The sequence below is a fragment of the Orcinus orca genome, chromosome 11 (genome assembly GCF_937001465.1).
Source record: "Orcinus orca chromosome 11, mOrcOrc1.1, whole genome shotgun sequence".
Lineage (NCBI taxonomy): Eukaryota > Metazoa > Chordata > Mammalia > Artiodactyla > Delphinidae > Orcinus > Orcinus orca.
This window is the reverse complement of record NC_064569.1, coordinates 74655930-74677788: the sequence shown is the minus strand read 5'-3', so window position 1 is coordinate 74677788 and position 21859 is coordinate 74655930. Positions and strand designations below refer to the sequence as shown.

The following is a 21859-nucleotide window of genomic DNA, read 5'->3' as shown; positions in this document are numbered from 1 at the left end:
CGGAAAAACCCAAATGAACTTTTTGGCCAACCCAATACTTTGGCTCCTGGTTGGATTTAGCCAATGGAAGCCCCAGCAGTTGATTGAAGAATGGGGAGAGAGAGAGAGAGATCAGAGTATTTATTCATTCTGTTGTCTCTCTACTTCACCACCATAGAGAGAGTTTCCATTCTTCTACAGACACAGCCCCTGTTGGACAGCCACTCTTCCCAAGTGCCAGCTCTCACTGGTTCTACAAACACCATTCTTCTTCCTTGCCTTTTTAGGCTTGGTGGGTGATTATGGATACCCATTGTTGCTACTGCCTGGGCATTTCTCCATCTAGCAAGGCACTCTTAGCCCTATTCACATTCCTGAAAAAAAAATTATTCTATAAAAATCTAAAACCTTTGAGTAGGCTATTTTTTCTTGTAGGGATTTTAACTGATACAGGAGGAAAAAAGATTTTGAGAGATGTCAGAATGTGTTGAAACACATAAGGGCTCCTGCTCAGCATGAGAGAATTGGCACAGGAAGGAGATTGTACTGAAAGTAGTTTTTTAGGGTAATTTAAGTTAGCAAATATATTGGGTGTGAACCAGAACTCTGAGCAACATAAAGATGAAGTTCTCATCCGTAAGTAGTTCTGTTGACAAGTAGATCTTGATTTTGATCCTGGTTGCACATGACTCCTCTAATAAGCCTCAGTCCCGTTGTCTATGAAGTAGAAGTTATGATTATACCTGTTTCAGGCTGACCAGTAGCTCAACCACTACCATACCTCCGAAGCAGTCAGATAGTGAAGAAAATCAAGGAAACCACACACCAAAAGTGACACAGAATTTCTGTTATTTCATTAAAGGAATTCATCCAGCAGTGGTAGGTTTACCTAGGAGGCAGTTTTGTACTCAGAATCTTGGAGGCAAGGTCCCACACATCTTCTAACTTCAGGGAGGCTACAACCACCAACCAAGGAAAAAGAGGTTGCTTCAGGGGTGGCAGTCTGGTATAGTGGCTGAAACAAAGCAAGGTTTGAGAGTCAGATCTAGACTTTGTCTCTTATTGGCTATATACTCTTGAGCTAGTGCTGAACATTTCTCAGTTCTCCCCACACTAAAATGAGGATAATCATTCTCATACCTTTTATAATAACTGTTACTAATGCATTTATCACATTCAAAGAGGTACATAAACATATTTATGAACATCGTCTTTCCTATCCAAGCTAAGTGCTGGTATAAGCTGTTAGGACATACAAAGCTGCTAGTAGAGCTGCGGGTAACACTGCTGTGAGGGTAATATTGAGAGGAGGCATGTCGGGGGCAGGGAAGGAGCTGCGTGCGAAGATAAGATACCAAAGTTGAATAGACATGAAGACTAGGAATGGTGGTGCTGAGGGCCAACATGTGTATATCTGAATTCTATCCTGATTCTGGGATAGAAAATTAGAAACTGCTACGTGTAAGCAGAAGAAATCTGAGAGGCAGATCATTAAAGTATGTGACTTACATTGGATTTGTCTGCAGGGATATTTGGGGTTTTGCTTTTCTTGAACAATAGTCATTTGAATAAGTTCTCTTTTTGCAGGTCTAGCACTCTATTCCTACTGTCTTCATTTTATTCATTTTAGAGACACCAAGTTAATCTCTGCGCTTGTTTGTGTGTGCATGTGTGTATGTCTGTCTTATACACACATAGACACACACACATACACAAACAATGACATATTTCAAGGCAAGCACTGACTTAATTAGCCAGAATAGAAGCAAGGATAAATAAAGGGATTTCTGAGAAAACAAATTCCAGTTTGTTTGTGGGCATGTGTGCCAAAGTAAAAAAGTTTTGAAGGCAGCTAAGGCTTTGGGCAAATTGTAATAGCACTGAAGGGTGAGGGAATATGCAAGGAAGTAAACAATGTGATTCTGGCGTCCTGCTGGTGATTAGGAAAATTCTGATTCAAAAACAAGAATTATTTTCAAAGGTCTTTTGACAGAGCTGACAGCTCCTCAGCTGTCAGCTACTCTCCAGAGACCCTAATGAACTCTTCCTTGTCAGGTCTTTCTGTCTAAACAAGAAATTGCTGGTCTCTCTATCTGCCTCCCTACCGTGAATGCACCTACCTTTGCTTTACAGAGTATAAATTATTATTTAATGCAAACACTTGTTCAGGTTGATCAGTAGGTTGTTTCTGTCAACGTATATCAATGTGGTCTTTAATGTGTCAGTGACGCAACAGCAGAGTATGTGTGCAAACAGGTGGTCAGAAAGAGCTTTTCTATTGATAGGTATTTCTAAAGAAGTTGCTGCAACTGCCTTTAGTACTCAAGATTCCTGAAGCTCTTATAGATGGTCAAAATACTTTACCTTATTTTCCACAATAATAGCAAATAGTAATAAGGGGCAATAAAGATGACATCCCAGGGAACGAATGCTTCTTTAAATGTATTTAACAAATCTCATTGCTCCTTCTCTACAATATTCAAGATACTTGCCCAATTCTATACAAAGAGCTTGAGATTTCAATTTTAGAATTCAGAAACCCCTTTTAAATTGGTTTCTGTTGTTAGATAACACAAACAGCGCCATTTTCTAAAATAATTTTTTTTTTAATTTCCTCACATTCTTTGAAAAAAAAATTCACTGGCTTCTCTTTTCTCCTCTATGTTAAATGGTATTTTCCCATCTTCAGTTTTAATATTCTTCCTCAGTATAGCATGGGTGGGCAAGAGTGTGCACCTTGGAGTAATTCACACCTGGGTTTGAGTGCTGGCCAAATTCTTCTTGGTTCTCTTTTCTCACATTTACCACTTCTCTGTCATCTGATGTGTCATCAATGTATTTGGAATTAACTCCTACTCTACCCTGCTGTGACGTTTCCTTTTCTTTGATTACATCTCTTCAAACACTTCATTTTCATAGTAAATTTGCCTCGTATATTTGAGAAGGGAAACTACCCATTTCATTAAAAAAGAGATGAAAAACTAAAATAACAACACAACCTCTCCCCAAAATCATCAAACTATGTTCTTTAAAGTTTGTTTCTACAATCAAATAATGCAATTAAGAAAAATAAAAGAAGAGGAGAAAGAAAGAAATAATAAAAGCAATCAGTGTCTACATTGTGTCAATATAACCTTGAGTTTGCTCTCTGGTGTGGCCTAGTAATCTCTTACTGACCTAAACCTCTTATAGATAATAATTATAACTCTGGACAAAATTTTAAGAATAATTTTTACTATATTGGAGAATAAAGAAAGTTGAACAAATTCTGGGCAGAAGTTGACCCTTGGATAAATGGAATGACATGGGTGAATGTCCCATTTTTACACGTGGAACCAGTCTTTTGCCCTGAAAAATGAGAGGACAGAGATCAGGGAAAGCACAGCTGCTGGGAAAGTGAAGGGAAGGGGAATCCAGGAAAGAAGAGAGCCAGAGATGAGAGGTTCCGAATTCTGTGTATACATTCTGCCCAGACCTTAGACTGACTCCTCAACTATACATTTGTGGGACAGACTTAAAGCAGTCAATTGAGGATGAAAGAATAAAACTGATATTTTAGTTGCCACTCAAAAGACAGAATTTCCAGTTTGAGAGCAATAAAATTAATCACTTGCTAACATAAGGACAAGAAAATCATTATTGGATCACTCACTATGTTCAGGACACAATTCAAGATTATTTGATGTACACAGATTTGGGAAAGTATGGGTCAGCTTCAAGAGAAAAGACAATCAACCAAGACCAGTCCAAAGAATAACCAGATGTTGGAATTAGCAGACTACGGAATTGAAAGCAGCTATTACAACTAAGCACAATAAAACAAAGGAAAGTATACACATAAGAAATGACAAATAGAAAACTCAGCAGATAAATTTAAAATATATCAAAGAACCATATGTAAATTCTATAAATAAAAACTTCCAATCTAAAATTAAAATATACTGGATAGGCTAACAGGAGAACAGAAAAGATAGAGAAATAAATTAGTAAAATTTAATATTGAACAATATAAGTTATTCATTCTGGGGAACAAAACAAAACAGCATTCCAGGGACCTGAGGAACAATATAAAAAGGTATAATATGTGTAATATATATGTAATTGGAGTTCCCAAAGGAGAAGGAAGAATTGGGTAGTAAATATATTTTAAGAAATAATGGCCAAAATTTTTACCAGTTTGGTGAAAGACATAAATTTTCAGATGTAAGAAGCTCAGTGAATCTAGAAAGGGTCAGTGCAAAGAAAGCCACACCTATGCACATCAGAGTCAATCTGCTAGAAAGTCAAAGTTGAGAAGAAAGTCTTGAGAGCAGCCAAAGAAAAATGACACATTATACATAGTGGATCAGTGATCAAGTTTTGCTAATTTCTCAACAAAACTATGAAGGCCATAAGACAGTGTAACGACAGTGTAACACACAGTGCTGAAAGAGTGAAACTTCAATCCAGAATTCTATATTCAGGAAAAAGAATAGAAATATACTTCAAGAAATAGCACAAAATAAAGAACTTCTTACATAAAAGAGAAATAAAGAGAATCAATTACCAATCAGACCTGTGCTACAAAAAAAGGCTAAAAGAAATTCTTCACAATTAGGGGAAATGAAAGCAGATACAAGCTCAGATCTTCAGGAAGTAATTAAGAGCATTAGAAAAGGTCTGGATAAACATAAAGACTATTTTATTCTTAATTTCTTTAAAATATATGTGACTTGAAAAGTTACATTATTGTCTATGAGGTATTTACTGTATGAAGATGTAATGAATATGACAATTATAAAGGACAGGGAAAGGGGTGAATGGACCTATATGGTTGAAAATTTCTGTACAATGTTAACTATAAGAAGACTGTGAAAAGTTAGAGGTGTATATTGTAATTCCAAAGCAATCATTAAAAAATAATGCAAAGAAGCATAGCTAAAAGCCAATAAACACATTCAAATTTGTATTATAAAATACTTAAAAATACTTGATACGATACAATTTAATTATGTTTTCCAATTCTGAATCTGCACATTAGCCTAGGGAAAAAAATGTGCATTTGAAGAAGGCTTAGGATGAGTACTGTTTACTTTAAGACCAAAGAGAGTATTCATGATGAAGACTTCTGTGGTAGGGTTAAAAGAATTTGTGATTCAGGATTTGGGTTTTAACTTCTAAAACCAAAACCGTCTGCTCTTCTCCATGCAAATCTCTTTGCCCTGTTCCTCTCATCCCACATTTAGTGAGCCTCTGCGAGAGGGCTCTGTCTCCTCTCTGTTCCCATATTCACACCCTAGGAGCACATCCAGAAGCTGTGGGAGGGAAGTGTATGGGTACCACAGGGAAAATAAACAGATGGGCCTGTAATTCCTGGAACACCCATGTATTGGTATTTTTCTTCTTTTAAGAATAGGTGAAATAATAAAGTATGACCATTATTTTAAGCAAAGTATGACTATCAAGGTCACAGATCCCAGCTGTAAGATATCTGCCTATCTCATTTAGAAATGATAAAAATACTGAAAATATGCAAATTCCTTTTTTGTTCAGAATATTTTTGATATACCTGTATATTTATAGAGCCATATCCATATTTACAGTTGGTCTTCTGTATCCATGAGTTCTGCCTTTGCAGTTTTAGCCAAACTTAGATCAAAAATATTTCTTAAAATTCCAGAAATTTCCAAAAAGGAAAACTTGAATTCTCTGTGCCCTGGCAACTATTTACATAGCATGTACATTGTATTAGGTATTATAAGTAATCTAGAGATGATTTAAAGTATAGTCATCCGTCTTTATCCATGGGGGATAGTTTCAGGAGCCCCAGTGGATGCCAAAATCCACAGGTGTTCAAATCCCTTTTATAAAATGGTATAGAACAATGACTATAGCCGGCCCTTCATATCTGCGGATATGAAACCTGTAGATATGGAGGGCTGACTGTATATGGGAGGATGTGCCTAGATTATATGCAAATACTACACCGTTTTATAAAAGGGACTTGAGCATCCTCCGAGTTTGGTATCCTGGGGGGTCCTAGAACCAATCCCCTGTGGATACCAAGGGATAACTGTATATACATAGATTAAGGAGAATTAAGCCCATTTCTATCCAAAATAAAGCAAAAGAAAGTTTTAGTATGATTTCACTATGGATACACGTCATAGTTGGATTTTTATTATGAATGGTTGGAGGTCGTAAGTAAATGTGCATCTGGGTTTACAATCTACCCAGAATATTCTTCCCCTTTTATGTAATAGGAGAGGAAGAAAGGTCAGAAGTTTTCTCTCCTCTTATGGAGTATTTCCTTGGTGTTTCCTGTGGAGAATTAATTATAGTCTTGGTATAACCCTTCTATTAGCTTCTCCCTGCTGTTTCTCCCCCTATCTGTGAATGAGAAATTCCAGCTTTAGGGGTCAGAAAATTGAAACAGCTGAAATGCGAGTAATATCTAAAAGCTGTTGGTGTAATATATTAACCAGGGAATAAGTGTACGTGAAACTTTTCAACTGTTTGTTTTGGGGATTTTTAAAAGTGGTTTTAGTTGTATCTGTATTCAGCATCGTTTATGCTATGTCCTTCTCCTCATGCTTTAAAAAATCAAGGAGTAGTTCAGCCCAGAGAGAGAAATTTCAGCCCCAGTACTTTCATGACTTGTTGGCTCTGCCAGGAGCTTAATCCTCAACATGAAGGATGCAGTAAAGCTATAAGTTAAGATCTAGAGGAGAATGATGGTTCTAAAGTTATGTTACCTGAAATGAAACTGCAGTTCTACCCTATTCCTAGCTGCTGTAATCTTGAGTAGCTACTCAGCTTCTTGAAGCCTTGGTTTTCTAACCTTTAAAATGCGGTAATGATAGTATCCGTGCCATAGGTTAATTATACATATTACATCAAATGAATCATTTCAAGTACTCAACACAGTGCCTGGAAGATCATAAGCAAGCTAAAATGTTCGTTGTTATTATCACCATATTTCTGTCAGTTTGACTTTTCCCATTTCAAGAAATTTCCTTTCAGTCTCTTTGCAAAGAAACCAAAGTCACTGTTGGCTCATCCCATCAAACATCCATTAATAATGCAGATAGACAGGTTCATGTTTTATAGCCAGAGGCCCAAATTACCCATACCCATCTTGTCCAAAAAAGAGGATAAAAGTCAGCAGGCTGAATATTTTCCAAACTTCAGCTTGTAACCTAGAGCATCTTGGTTACTGCTTCAGCAGAAACCAAAGTTTAGCTGATTTAAAAAATATAAGCTACTCTCATTCAATAATGAAGGAATGTCAAAATGTATTCTGAAATGGATTATTGTGCTACTCTTGATTAACAAATGTACAAGAAGGAATAGAAAATGTAAAGATATTCATAGTTGATTTCACTTTTCCTGATTCTCATGTAAGTACATACTATGTGTATATATTTCTTGACAACAAATCACATATATCATAGTGAGATGAATATAATAGAATTTCTGAAATACAGTTAATTTGAAACATGTATATTTGGCAAAACTGAAAGTTCCTATGTGACCATGAGCAGAGAAATGACACACTAAATTATGAGTGATTCTTCTGTGATATTGACTCCAAATCTCCTTCTTCCATTTTGATTCGAAGTCATCATTTTCTCATCTTTCCTCTGCATCTCATCCTGATGTCCTTTCATTTATTCATCTTTCAGTAAAATTTCACTTCCCTCCCCACCATCAATCATCAGAAGACATCGTTTGGTTATCTGCCCGACTTAAAACAACTCCTTTTTCTCTGGGAACTGGTCTTCCATTTACTTAAGTAATTTACACAGGGGCCATGATTTTCATGTGCAAACCCATTCTCCTAGTGAAGGCCAGTTGGACCTTGGGTGGACATTTGCTTTAAGCTGAACCTGTCAGATCACCCCAGAGATTTAGTACTGGAAACAAGAAACAGTCTCTGAGGGGTGGATAAATAATAATATATTGACACGTTAAAAGATTTAGGGGACTTCCCTGGTGGCGCAGTGGTTGAGAGTCCGCCTGCCGATGCAGGGGATGCGGGTTCGTGCCCCGGTCCAGGAAGATCCCACATGCAGCGGAGTGGCTGGGCCCGTGAGCCATGGCCGCTGAGCTTGCGCGTCCGGAGCCTGTGCTCTGCAACGGGAGAGGCCACAACAGTGAGAGGCCCGCGTACCGCAAAAAAAAAAAAAAAAAAAAGGAAAGAGATTTAAACTCAGGAGCACTAGGAAACCCACAGGAACAAAGAGGCAGAGAAAGCCAGGTAGTGGAGAAGAACAATGAAGCTGAAATAATGGCAAAGATACGGCTCCTGACAACCTTTAAGGACGCAGTTTCAGTTTCCTTGATAACCAGCCGCATTCTTGCTCTAATTATGATATATTCATTTACTTATTTAATAACTCATTCACTACACATTTTATGAGTGTCCACCAGACATTTGTGTTAAGTATTTTGCATACCTTATCTCACTGAGTTTCAATTAGACCAACCTACCAAAGAGCAAAACAATGGCCAATGTTTAATATACTTTGACAACATCTCAGGAAACCTTGGAGGTTTGATTCTGGCTATCATGCAACTTTCAAGTGAAATCCCAATTGTATTATGACTACTTTCAGGCAGGTGAGTTGAAAAAAAGTTTCTATTTATAAAACTCAGTGCTATCTTCCAAGATTGCACTGGCAAGCAGATGATAATCTCTGGCCATTATTATGACCTATTTAAGGTTTCACATAATCACCTGAGAATTTGGATGTGAGAGAGAAAAGTCACAAGGTAGCACAAATATGATTTTTAGTTTTCACTTGTGAAGTACAATGACTAGAGATGTAAGGCTAATGGCACCCAATGCCTAATGGCAAAAGAAAATTGAATCTTCAGACCTACAGTTTCCTAACATTCTGTGTCTTTTTAGCATAATGATGCAAGTCCATAAATATCAGTCTCTAGAGAAAATATTTTTAGGCTACCCTAAATGTAAGTAAGATGTGGATAAATTATAACTTGTCCTACAAGTAGTCAACTTCACAAGAGAAAAGAATGTGCTTGTTTTGGTGGTAGGGGTAAGTCATTTGTCAGGGGACTGCTGCTTCTTTTTTTCACTGAGGAAGCAGAATTGTTTATATTAGATCAAGGCATTAAACTTGTATTGAATTTCTCATATTAAATACCAAGTAGTGTGACATGGGTTTTTGTTAGAGGAAAGACATAGGTAGTTTCATCACCTATGTTCCCTGAGTCCATGGTCTTACCACCCATTTAGACATTTTTTAATCCACTGCACGTTTGGCTGACATCATTGCCTATCAAAACTGTTCAAATCTTACTTTCTCAAAGGGGCTTGTCCATATTGTTGAATTCCATATTCCCCCCTCTATCTCATTTAGAATAAAATTCTAATTCCTTCCCATACCTGAAGACTATATCTGATGTTGGCCCAGTCCTTCTTTCCAGTCTTACTTTTTCCCACATTTCTCCTTGACCTCAAATAGGTGCTAAAACTTGAATTAGAGAAAAATATTTGCATTAGTTTGTTAGAGCTGCCATAACAAAAATACAGTAGTCTAAGAGGATTCAGCAACAGAAATGTATTTTCTCCCAGTTCTGGAGGCTAGAAATCTGAGATCGAGGTTTCGGCAGGGTTTCTCCTCTGAGGCTTCTCTCCTTGGCTTGTAGATGGCTAGCTCCTCTCTATGATTTCACATGGTCTTCCCTCTGTGCATGTCTGTGTCTTACCGAATCTCCTCTTCTTATAAGGACACCAGTCATACTGGATTAGGACCCACCCACATAATCTCATTTTACCTTAATTACCTCTTTAAAGACCTTATTTCCAAATACAGTCACATTCTGAGGTACTGGAGAATAGGACTTCAACATACAAATTTTGGGGGAACATCATTGAGCCCATAACAATAATGTTCTTTAGCCATTGATGAATATGCCATGGGAAGTTTGGATAGGCCATATTAGTCATAAGGTACTTGGGAAGAGGTGACAAAAGAAGTACAACGACTCATAGAAGCTTTGGGTGTGAAAGAATCTTGAGCACTTGTGCTCTTGGCTGCATAGACTTGAATGGGAATTTTCATGATTATTTTTTCCAGAAGGTGGTCTTCAGGAAGTCAGCATGGGAGGGGAGCTTAACAGAGGAGGATAGATCAGTATATAAGATCAGCAGGCTGCCAGGGCAGCCCCATATCTCTTTAGAAAATTGAAACTAACTGAAGGGGTCTCAGAAGGAAACTACCTCTAATGTTGTTCTAATAAGAAAGCAAGCTTTGTGAAAAATGGCAGTGTAAGAAAATCCTTTCACTTCCATTTATCATAAACTATCCAATGAAATGACTATGCAAATAGTGAGCAGCATGATGGATTAGTATAATATTATTAAGGCATTTAGAAACTTTTTTAGGTGGTTCTTGGGAAATGTTTTTGAATAAGTAAATGCCACATTGTTTAGCTCAGGCAAAGACCCACAGGATTTATCATATTATTGAAAGGAAAATAAAAGATGGAGAATTTAATGTTCTGAAAGATTTAATGAGGCTGCCCCAACCACACCAATAGTAACTCTTTTTTTTTTTTTTTTTTTTTGGCGGTACGCGGGCCTCTCACTGTTGTGGCCTCTCCTGTTGCGGAGCACAGGCTCTGGACGCGCAGGCTCAGCGGCCATGGCTCACGGGCCCAGCCGCTCCGTGGCATGTGGGATCCTCCCGGACCGGGGCACGAACCCGCGTCCCCTGCATCGGCAGGCGGACTCTCAACCACTGCGCCACCAGGGAAGCCCCCAGTAACTCATTTTTAAGTTAACTATTTTCTCGTGTGGGGAAAAGATAAACAAAAACAAAGATAAAGAATTTTTAAAACAAAACAACAGCAAGATAATGAATTCTCTCAGGGCAGTGACTAAAGTGTCCTTATTCAAAGAGAGGGAAATTGTAAGGACTTACTGCTTAAAGCTGGAATCTAGCTTTTACATTGTTCACAGAGAAGTTTGAAAAGTTCATTAGGATTGATGTTTTCTCTGAAAAAAACAAAAAGCAGCAGCAGATCAAAGACACTTCCTATATTTTTAGAATGCCTGATTCATACATGTTAAGACAAATGCTAGAAATGAACTTTCCATTTTCTGTGGACATAAGTGTGTTATGATTCCACCATGGAGTTTTCTTCCTTTCTTGCCTGATACCCTTTGTCCTAGCTTGAGCCACATTTAGATTAAGATGTATTTGATGAAAGATATCCCAGAGAGTTAACTGTTTTTAAAAGGGTTAGAGTCTTTCCTTTAAAGGTTCTCTCTTAGTCAACTGAGAGTATTGCTTATGACACAGGCTTCATGAAGCAGGTATTTGAGACCTTGAAGCTGGGACTACTACAGGAGGAATTTTAGAATTTTGCCTGAGAATCATCAATAGGGAAGCCGAAAGCTCAGCCTCTCTGCACCGGTGCCAGATTGGATCTACGAGACAAAGTTTTGGGTGAAGCAGAAAAGAATAGCCTTATTGGTTTTCCAGCAAAGGGGGACACAGTGGACTCCTGCCCTCAAAAACTATGTGTCCCAACCCAGGAGGGTTTGGTGAGGAGTTTTATAGCAATAGTTCAAGGGTGGGCTTGCTGATAAGATTAGGGTGTGTGCAGGGCCTGCACTCGCTTAATCTCGTCTCAGGTGGTTGGTCTCTTAATCTTGATGAACTTCTCTGGTCCCCATAATCTTGGTCAGGTGATTTCTTTGCTGCCCCTCCCTTGTTTAGCAACTGTTCGAATCTGCCCTTTGCAACTCAGGGAAGGTCAGGGAGGCTGGAGTCTTGCCTACAAGAAACTGGGGACAAAAAGGCTTTCATGCCCAGGAGCCCTGTCCTTCTTGGTTTCAATAGCGAACTGGTTCCCAAACTCTTTGAGGGAAAAGCTGAACAACTCTGATTTCTGAGCTGTGCAGCAATGATGTGTGTTTGTCTGGCTTGGAGAGGTGCCTGTACTTTTAGTATGAAAACTTGAAGTGAATTCAAGTTCTTCACTGTTTAAAAGGTTGAGATAGAAATATTTGTGAGAGAAAAATGGCTTCTTAAAAATATTCATAATCATTAGGCATGCCCTGGGATTTGTTTGCAGAACAATTCAAAAACTTAAGACTTGTGCATTAATCCCTGTGGGAATTTGATTAATTTTAGATGGTTTTCTAGATTTAAACATACGGGGATGATTTTCAAAATTACTTTTCTGACCTAATTTATGCTGAGCTATAAACAGAGATAATATAGGTCGTTATAATATTCTTTTATTAAGACATTTAAATCTACTGTTGAGCCTTTGTATTGATGCCTCTGATGGGGTGATGAGTTATGATGCAAGCCATTAGGGCAATTAAACTGTTCTAGACACAATGTTCTGAGAAATTATTTATTTACAATCAAGGCAACGTGAGATCTATTTTTCTAATATTGGACTAACATGGACTAGTGTCATTAATAATGGTACTTTTCAAGTAGTATATATCTCAGAATAGAAAAATATACCTTCTGATTTTCTAATTTTAATAAAAAGTGTATGCTTAATTCCAGTATCTGGGTTATTTATTACCATGCACCCTAGACAAATAATTAAAATCTGGTGAATAACATGTCTTCCAACTGGCACATGAATGACCTTTGGCAAGTCATTCATCCTCTCTGCTACTCAGTGTCCTTACCTTTCTGATAAGGGATTAGATAAGTTCCAAAATAGACTTTGTTTTGGTTGGTCTGGGGGTAGTCCAAGTGTCTCTATGCTTTTTAAAACTCCTCAGGTGTTTCTATCATGCAGTGAAGGTTGAGTACCACCCACCTGGATAATGTTAGCTTTTTAGCTCTATTTTATGATCTAACAGTTGTTCTTATATAATGGTAGATCATCAACCTTTACTACTGGAGATAAAATTTGCAGAGTTTTGCCATGGTGAGAGTTTGGAAGTGAGGGTTGGAATTTCACCCTGCTTTCTGTATGGGAATCCCTAAAGGCTTGCATATGATGTTGGTAGAGGGGCCTACGGTGAAGGAATGGAGCAGGGACCGGACAGCTGAATTTAGAGGATGCTATGAATTCCAGGGACTTTTGGGAGGCTGAAGTAGAAATCACTGAAAGAAAGGAACAGGATCAGTACTGAACGGTAAAACGTTGCATTTTTCACATATGATGACTCTTACCTGGGAGGATCTACAAATCCTGGGATTTTCCAGAGAAGAAGTAAACTAAATATCTGAGTATCTACATCGACCTTCTTGAATTATGAAATCACACAGGCCTATAAAAACAGGAAAAATACAGTGGAGTAAGAAAAGAAAGTAAAAGTCCCCCATCTCTGCCAAACTCCACCTGCTGCTTTCCAGAAGTAGCCACTGCTTACACTTTGTTGTGAATCCTAGCAGATGTTTCCTTTGCATAACAATTCTGTAAAATATTCATGAAATCTATCCACTGATAATGTTTTTTAAAATAAGATTAGAATCATATTATAATGCTATTCTGTGACCTTTTCCCCTTGCCCATCCCCCATCTAATATATTGAAAGGATATATAATATATGCAGAAGCATATTGTAGCTCATTCCTTTAAAGGCTGTTCAGGATTTTTGTTGAAAGGAGGTACCATAATGTAATAAACCAGTTCCCTCATGGTGAACATTTTAATCATTTCTAGTTCTTTGCACCTATGAAATATTCAGCAGTGAACATCTTTGTTCATATATATGTGTGATCAACTGGGCAACTATTTCTATGGAGTAAATCAAGTGATGTAAAATTCTTGGGAGAAATGGATTTAGAGTGTAGATAAATTTTCAAATTGTCAGTCCAAACTGTAATATTATTTAATAAGGCCATCAAGACTGTATGCAGTTTCTGTTTTGTCACAACTGTACCCATCTGGAGAATTATCAATGTTTTGGATCTTCACCATTTTGGTAGCGGTATTGTTATTTTGCAGCTTTAATTTGCATTTCTTTAATTGTCAATATAATGTTTTTTAAATAAGAAAATTTACAAAGAGACTCCCACTCACCTACCAACCAAAAAAAATTTATGTAAGTTTTCTAGTCAGATGGTGATGAAAGAAAACAACTGAAAGGATATATTGGAGGAATTTAGGCAGAATGCAGGCATTAATTTGCATTTGCTATCAGAAATGCATTTATTTTTCTCTTTGTCCTCCGTGGCTCTCCAATTTGAATATTCAGAAGGAGAAGAAGGCTGACTGAATACTTAGATTTAACAATAGTTAAACATATTCCTTTTCTTATGATTCTGCTGCAGCTTTCTAAGGTGAAACATTTCAAACAAAGTAAATCTTAATTTTGAATTTAAATGACTCACTGCTGAAATCATTACGAACACAGTGGAAATGGGAAAATTTTCAGAATGTCTTGCCTCTGTAGACAAATTGGCACTCTCTAAGAATGTTAGCATGATATGGGCCCCGTGCATCATTTCCACCCCCTTTTGCCCAGCCTCATCAAAGCCAAGGTGAATGGTCACCTTGTACCGACGATGGCCCTCAACATGAACTTCCTGGGCTGGCTGGTAGGCACCATGTTTTCCAAAACGATCTGTCCTGGAGCATTGGCTCTCTCCCCAGACTCTCCTTTCCCCTTTTGCCTGTCCTCCTCTCTCATCCTTCCAAACATCTCACTATTCTTCTAGTACTCCCCACCCCCTCCCTACCCCCCTTACTGCAGGGAGCAACCTTCCTCAACCAGTGCAGTCACACATTTGTCTCATGGGATACCCAACAAGGGGAGCCCCACCTGCCCCTCTCACCACAGCCTTATTCCCTGTCTCTTTCTCCCTCCTCTATCTCAGCCGCAGGCCCTGTGCTATCAGGCTCTTTCCCTTTGTCCTACATTAGTTTATCAAAAATCTGGTCCCTTTAGTCAACCGTGAATGTCCAAGAGCATGCACTTGGAACAGGCCACTGCTCTTGGCGCCAAGGAGAGTGGTATGCATGATGAATTATGAAACCCTTTTCCGGACAAGTTTAGAATCTCTGGTTCTGCCAGGGCACTGGACCAATGAATGGGAACATGTGTGACAAATCAGAAAATCCTTCTTGGGAGGAAAAATCTGCAGTCTGCTACTGTGACAAACTGAAGGCCTGATGAAAATCCTTCAGGGATGACCTGAAAACATGCCACTTCTTATTTATGTTTTAAATTTAGGGATTGCTTAAGATTTAGCTAATGTAGTCCAGGTTTGATTTTTTAAATGCTCACAACAGACTCTGTCTCTATGTTTGGTTTTATATATTACCTCTGTGTGTGAGTTAAATATCTACCGATGCCTGTAAACACAAATACTAGTTTGATGAAATGGAGTAATGCTTTCATCTATTTTAGAGGGCAAATACCACGTGACCTTTTGCATGCTCTCTGTCTCTAGGAACTGACTGTGCAGGACTCACTGCCATGCTGCTAGAAGGGTTTCCATTCTGCCCACGTGAACACTCTGGGTTTAGATTTTACATATATGTGACAAGTTCAGCCACCACCACATTTTCTCCCCTCCATTCTTTTTTCTTGTTATCACAACACTAAGATCCCAGATTTGTTAAGCCAGATGTTTTCAGAATGAGACTTGTACACATGAGCACTCCTCACATTTCTCAACACTCATGAATTATTCAACTTGGGTTTTTCCTCTGTGCACTACGTACAGGTTTCTCTTTTCTCCCTTCTACCAGAAAGGAGGAAAGAGCTTTCTCTTCCTCTTCTCTTTTTTTTTTTTTTTTAAATATCTCCCCTTGTTACTACTACTTTTTTTAATAGAATATTTGTTAGCATCATTTTAAAATAGCTTGACACATACATCTACACAGAGATGGCTTTGTCCTCATGGTTAAGGTCCATCAGTCACCTCTATCCATCACTAACCTCTGTCTCCTTGATAATGGGATAAAAACACCCTACATGTACAGAACACTTCTCTTCGGCCCTCTCTTGATGTCCCATTCAGAGGAAGGATAATATTACAGCATTTGGCTTTCTTCATAGTAGCTATTTTAATTTAGTACCTGTTTGCTGAATTGAACTGGGCATCCTGTATTTAGTAACTCTAGTTGATACCCTATTCCATGCCTATTACTGTATTGTAATACTAGCTTGTATTTAACAAACATAGAAGAAGAAAAAAAATGTTGAACAGGGACCATTGCAATAAAGCCTGAGAAAACTGTGAACTTTGTGAAGCAAACGACTCTGCGGGTTCTGTTCCCTGTTGTATCCTCAGAGCCTCCCACCCAGGAAGTTCTTCACAAATATTTGTCAAATGAACCAAAATGTGGTAAATATTGAGCAGACTGTTCCTCATGTATGTCTCTGCTTTACCTTCGATCAAGTCAAACATTTTTTGTAAAGGGCCAGATAGTAAATGTCTTAGACTTTGTGGGTCATATATGGTCTCTGTTGGAATTGTTCAACTTTACCAGCATGATAGCTGCTGTAGGTGACATGTAAACAAATGAGTATGGCTGTGCTGCAATTAAACTTTACAGTCATCCCTCTATATCTGCAGGTTCTGCATCTGTGGATTCAAGTGAGTATTAAAAATATTTTTTAAAAATTCCAGAAAGTTCCAAAAAAGCAAACCTTCAATTTGCCACACGCCAGCAACTATTTACATAGTATTTACATTGTATTTGCAACTATTTACCTAGAAATTCCATTGTATTAGGTATTATAAGTAGAGATGACTTAACGTATTTGGGAAGATATGAAAATAGAAGTGTAATATTGTGAGAATTATCAAAATGTGATGGAGAGACCTGCAATGAACAGCGCTGTGGGAAGAATGGTGCGGATAGACTTGCTCAATACAGGGTTGCCACAAACCTTCAATTTGTAGAAAATGCAGTATTTTCAAAGTTCAATAAGAGGTGCACAATAAAATGAGGTATGCCCGTACTCTGCCATTTTATGTAAGGCACTTAAGCATCCACAGATTTTGGTATCCTCAGGTGGTCCTGAAACCAATCCCCAGTGTATACCAAGGGATGACTGTATTTATAAAAGCATATGACGGACTGGATTTGGCTTGTAGACCAAAGTTTACTGACATTTGCCGTTGACCCAAGTGCCCTCCCAAAATGTGAATGTGATGATGCTGATCTGTCCCTCCTGCTTCTGGATGGCAGAAGTGGCAGAGGAGAGAGTAAAGAGAGCTGTGATGATGGATATAGACCTTCTCTCTCCACCACTCCCTAGTCACTAACAATCCCAGGCGGAATATGAATATCTTTCCTTTAATCTAACATTCTCAGGGAGCCTTAATTTAAAGCTTGTTGTTTAAGTGTCACAAATAATAAATAGCAAATTGTGTCAGAAATGAGTTAGTGTTTTTCAGGGGTTTTTTTGGTGGTTGTTAATAAAAAATTAAATGGAGATCCCCAGGTGGGACAACTCTTCATGAGAGCGTCTCATTCCCTGCTTCCAGAAAAAACATTTCCTCAGGGGAATGGGTCAATGACTCACACGGAGTCTCTCTCTAGGGGTCAGATAGTGAGTTGCTGTTCTCTGAACATTACCCAGGGAGCCTGTGGTTCCAAATAATACATGTCTAGACACCAAAAACTGAAGCCTCATGAGACATCTAGATTCAGAAGGAGGTGATAGTAAGTCTGTAGGTTTTGATTAGCATTGACATCTAAGGGAATCCAAGAGAAGGTTCTCTCTCGAAAATTTGCACTGGCCATACCAGAGAGGGGTCAAACATTGCTCAGCCTTAATTTTGAGAGGGATTCCCAGTGCCGGGGGAAGGGGATCACACAGGCAGGGCAGTGAGAAGCCGTGTGTGTGTGTGTGTGTGTGTGTGTGTGTGTGTGTGTGTGCGCGCGCGCGCGGGTGGGGAGGGGTTGCTGCTACTGGGATCTGAAAGAATTGCCTGCCTAGTTTGTCTGTATCAGAGATTCACTGGTGCAACCTGTCCCACCAGAAATGAGAAGGAGTTTCTATGAACACAGCTGCTGAATGGTCTTGTGCAGTTGCAAATAAACCACAAAGGCAGAAGCAGAATGTAAAGAAAGAAAAGGCTTTTCTTGGTGGGAAAGGAATTTATTTGGGATCTCCATTCACTTCTTTTTGTTTTCTTTCCTTTTTAAACAATATTTTTTTCTCTACTTTCTTTAACTCTTTACCTGTTCAGGCATGGAGTGTTTTTCTATTTTATAAATCTCTCTCTTTTTTCAAAGTGGGGAAGGATTTCTTTTTATATATAAATTTTTTCATAGCCGTATATTTTTCTCCATTCTTTATTCATGCTCTTTTCTCCATGAACTACCTATTCCTTCCTAAACTGCTGTTCATCCTTAATGATTTAGCCCAGATACCACTTCCTCCACCACAAAGTCTTTCAAGACTGTGCCTATGTCTGTCATCAGATTCATGGAATTATAGGATAATTATCTATTTGTGTGAGTTCTTTGTATTCCTCTCCTTTTGTTATACTATGCTTTTTACGAGGTTAGCCTTCAGTAGAACAAATAAGATTTGAAACTAAGGCTCATAGAGGTTAAATGTGGCCAAAGCTAGAGAGATAGAAGGTGGCAGATGGAGGATTCTGGCCTGAATGCATTCCTGTTCCCCAAACCACTGCCTCTTCAGATTAACCTACTTTAAAAGTTCAGGAATGCCTGGCCATCTGTGACAGACAGTTCAGTAAGAACAATATTCAGTCCTTTCTACAGAGTTTTTCATCTTTCTCCCTATTTTCACTCTTCCAGCCAAGTCAGCTACCTGGCTCCTTAGAGAGAATCCTCAGGTGGAGCTGATGGAGCACGTTCCCTGGATGCTCCTTGTACCATGCTGGCTTTTTTGCATGAGCCTCTCTCACGGGAAGGTTCTTTCCCCCTGGTGCCTGCCCCAAACAACCCACCTCCAAAGGCTAAGCCCTCTCATTTGATCTCCTTATCCACAAAAATAGAATCATGGTTCATTTTACACACACACACACACACACACACACACACACACACACACACACACACACACACACACACACACACACACGATGCCATTCAGTCCAGAGGACAGCATCATTGAGTTTGAGTTGCTTGAGAAGGAAGGAGGCTGACACTGATAACAGCTAGAATTTAGACCAACACTGGCCAATAGAACTTTTTGCAATGATGGAAATGTTCTATATTTGTGGTGTCCAATACAATAGTCACTAGCCCCTGTGGCTATAAAATCCTTGATACATGGTTAGTGTGATGGAGGAACTGCTATTTTTATGTCATTTAACTTATTAAAATTAATTTAAAATTTAATAGCCACATATGGTTAGTGGATACTGTATAGCACAAAGCAGATTTACAGCATCTGCTCTCATTATTTCAATATAGGGGTTTATATCACTCATTCTTAGGTGTTTGAATGATAACAGGCAGAAGACAGAAGCTTAATTTTGTTTTGTTAAAATAGCTCTCCATAAGTTTCCCACTTGAGAACAATTCTTGGGGTACCTTAAAAGCTTGATGAGCTTTTTGAGAGAGGAAAATGACTTAGTTGCTGGAAAAAAAAATAAAGGGATTTTCAAGTATAATACATATGTTCCAAATATTTTTCACAAACTTTCAAAAGTTGTGTTGTGTATATGAGGAGAGGGAATTATCCTTTACGTGGAAGTTCGTTGGAGGCTTAGAAGAGGATGGATCCAGGAACAGAGTTCTGAGTGACAGGTGTAGCACGTGACCTTGGGGAAGTCACTTAACCCCTTCAAACTTCTGGTTCCTCATCTGTACCTTAGGAATGATAACAGCACCTACCCAAACTATGCCATGGGGTTTCTGAGATAAAATTATATAAAACAGAAGCAATCATTTTGTAAAATAGGGGATAGTTGTTGAAATTTGAATTAATGTTATCATCCTTCCTGAATCCTTCTGAAGTAATTCAGAGTGGGCATCAGCAACAGGAAGAAGGAACTACCTGTCTTCACGTTTTACTATAAAGTGATTCTGAAAAAGGAGGAAACTGTGCTACTAAGCATGGTAGGGTTTGCTTTCATATTACCCCACAGAAATATTTGTGTGTGTGTTACTGGATTCTATAGTTATACAAAGCAATCTTGTTTTGAAAATGAAACCTAAACGTGTATGCCTTTCTTTTCTGACTAAGGCTGTTCAATTTAAAGATTTCCCTCCTCTGTTTTCATAGTAAAAGGATATTTCAGAAAAAGCATGATAAGCTCTTTAATACAATTCTCATGACTCACCCACTATCTTTGGTAATCTCCTGTCCTCTGGCCAAAGCCTCCAGGGCAAGTGGCATCTGTGATCTGGAAAAGTTAAAGATTGAAGAAGATGGAGGAAATCACCACGTTTAGTCAAAATGCCTTACCCACCTAAGTTTTATTGTTCTCACTTATGGGGACAGTAATAATTTCAGATACTTAACTATTGCTTTGCATTTTATTTTTTCTGTTGCTGTATCAATGGGTCTGTCAAGTCATCCCCAAATGACAGCAAATTATTCCAAACGGTAGGGGGATATGCACCTTCCTTATTTTCCATACTTGGAGAATGTCTAAGTGAATTTTCAGTTTCTTTTATTCAACCCCAAAATACTTTTTACAAAAAGAAAAAAAAAATAATATAGTCACCTATTGAAGTTTTTTAAAAATTTAAATTTCCCAGTCATAAATACTACATTTGATTAATATTTTCAAATTTCTAGGCTGAAATCTAAATACACTTTTGACTGACAAATAAATGTAACGGTTTTCAGAGCAATCTATTTTGGTTTATATACTTTAATGCATATGAAACAATTAATATATGGCTTATTATGTTTGTAAGCATTTAATAATGAAAGTGCTGTTTCATTCTATACAATGAATCAGAGAATACCTTGGCAATTTGATTTCTGCCATTTTGAGATTGTATATTTCATACTTTAACATTCTAGCCAAGCCTGGAGTCTAGGTATTTTATGAGTTTATCTATAAACATATTTTTAGTTTATGCCATTCTATAACATGTACCATAAATACTTATAATTGAAAGCATTTCACTGTAAATTCTCTGAATATAACATCACGGATGAATATTCCAATATGGGTTAAAACAGATGAAGTCACCTTTGTGTTACATGAATCACGAAGACATGTTTTACTCTTTAGGGTGTGCGTAGTTGATCTAAGTTAGAACATGCACGTAAGACTCTGAGAGCATAAAATTGAATGTTATGTTTCGTTTGCAGTTGATTTTCTGCATCTCAGGTATTATGAAAATATGCACATTTGTAAAAATTTGTTGGAGAAAACTCTAGAAGCCAGTAAGCAAATCTACTGCCCATTCTCTAAACTGATAAAGGCAAAATGTAAGGATACCAGTACCACACAAGCAGATTTTAATGATTAGCTATTGTATGACTAGAGAAAAGTTAAAAGTAGCAAATTTCCTTTGGCAAATCTAGTTCCTTCTGTATATACTTAGTTCCAGGAGCACAGTGCTATAAATTTGCTCCTTGGAATTGTGTAAAATCAGGGAATAATGTATTGTGTCCACTGGGTAATAGGAATTAAAGTTAGATAATAGAAACCTTTGGAAAATGTTGAATTCCAACTCTCAAACAAGACTGAGTACAGACTTTTTTATTGTAAAGGCCATGTGTTGACCCTCCTCTGGTTTAGTAAAATCAAAGATGGGAACTGGGGATGTTGCTTGGCTAAGCAGAGACCGAGGTGGCATTTACTAGATTACAGCCGCAATGTCCTAAATGGTACTTTAGTGCTTGAATGAGTCAGCTTGCCTCTGAAAATACCCCACACCCAGGGACTGGATGGGTTGGGCTAAGTAAACATTAGCAGTATCAGATGATTACAAAAAAATAGTCAAACTCTCAACAATCTCATCAACAATCCAGGCCAAGATACCTGGG

The 21859-nt window shown here is 38.1% G+C and overlaps 2 long non-coding RNA genes across 2 annotated transcripts in view; one reads left to right on the top strand and one right to left on the bottom strand.

The window, feature by feature from the left end:
• Positions 1–21859, top strand: part of LOC117201169 (uncharacterized) — a 116876-nt gene that overhangs the window by 78624 nt on the left and 16393 nt on the right. The gene's annotated exons all lie outside the window — the stretch shown is intronic.
• On the bottom strand, positions 858–20482 carry LOC117201170 (uncharacterized). Its single transcript, XR_004483147.2, has 4 exons — positions 20193–20482; positions 13140–13237; positions 10911–10984; positions 858–994 (listed from the first exon to the last, which is right to left on the bottom strand). It is a non-coding gene; the product is annotated as an uncharacterized LOC117201170 (long non-coding RNA).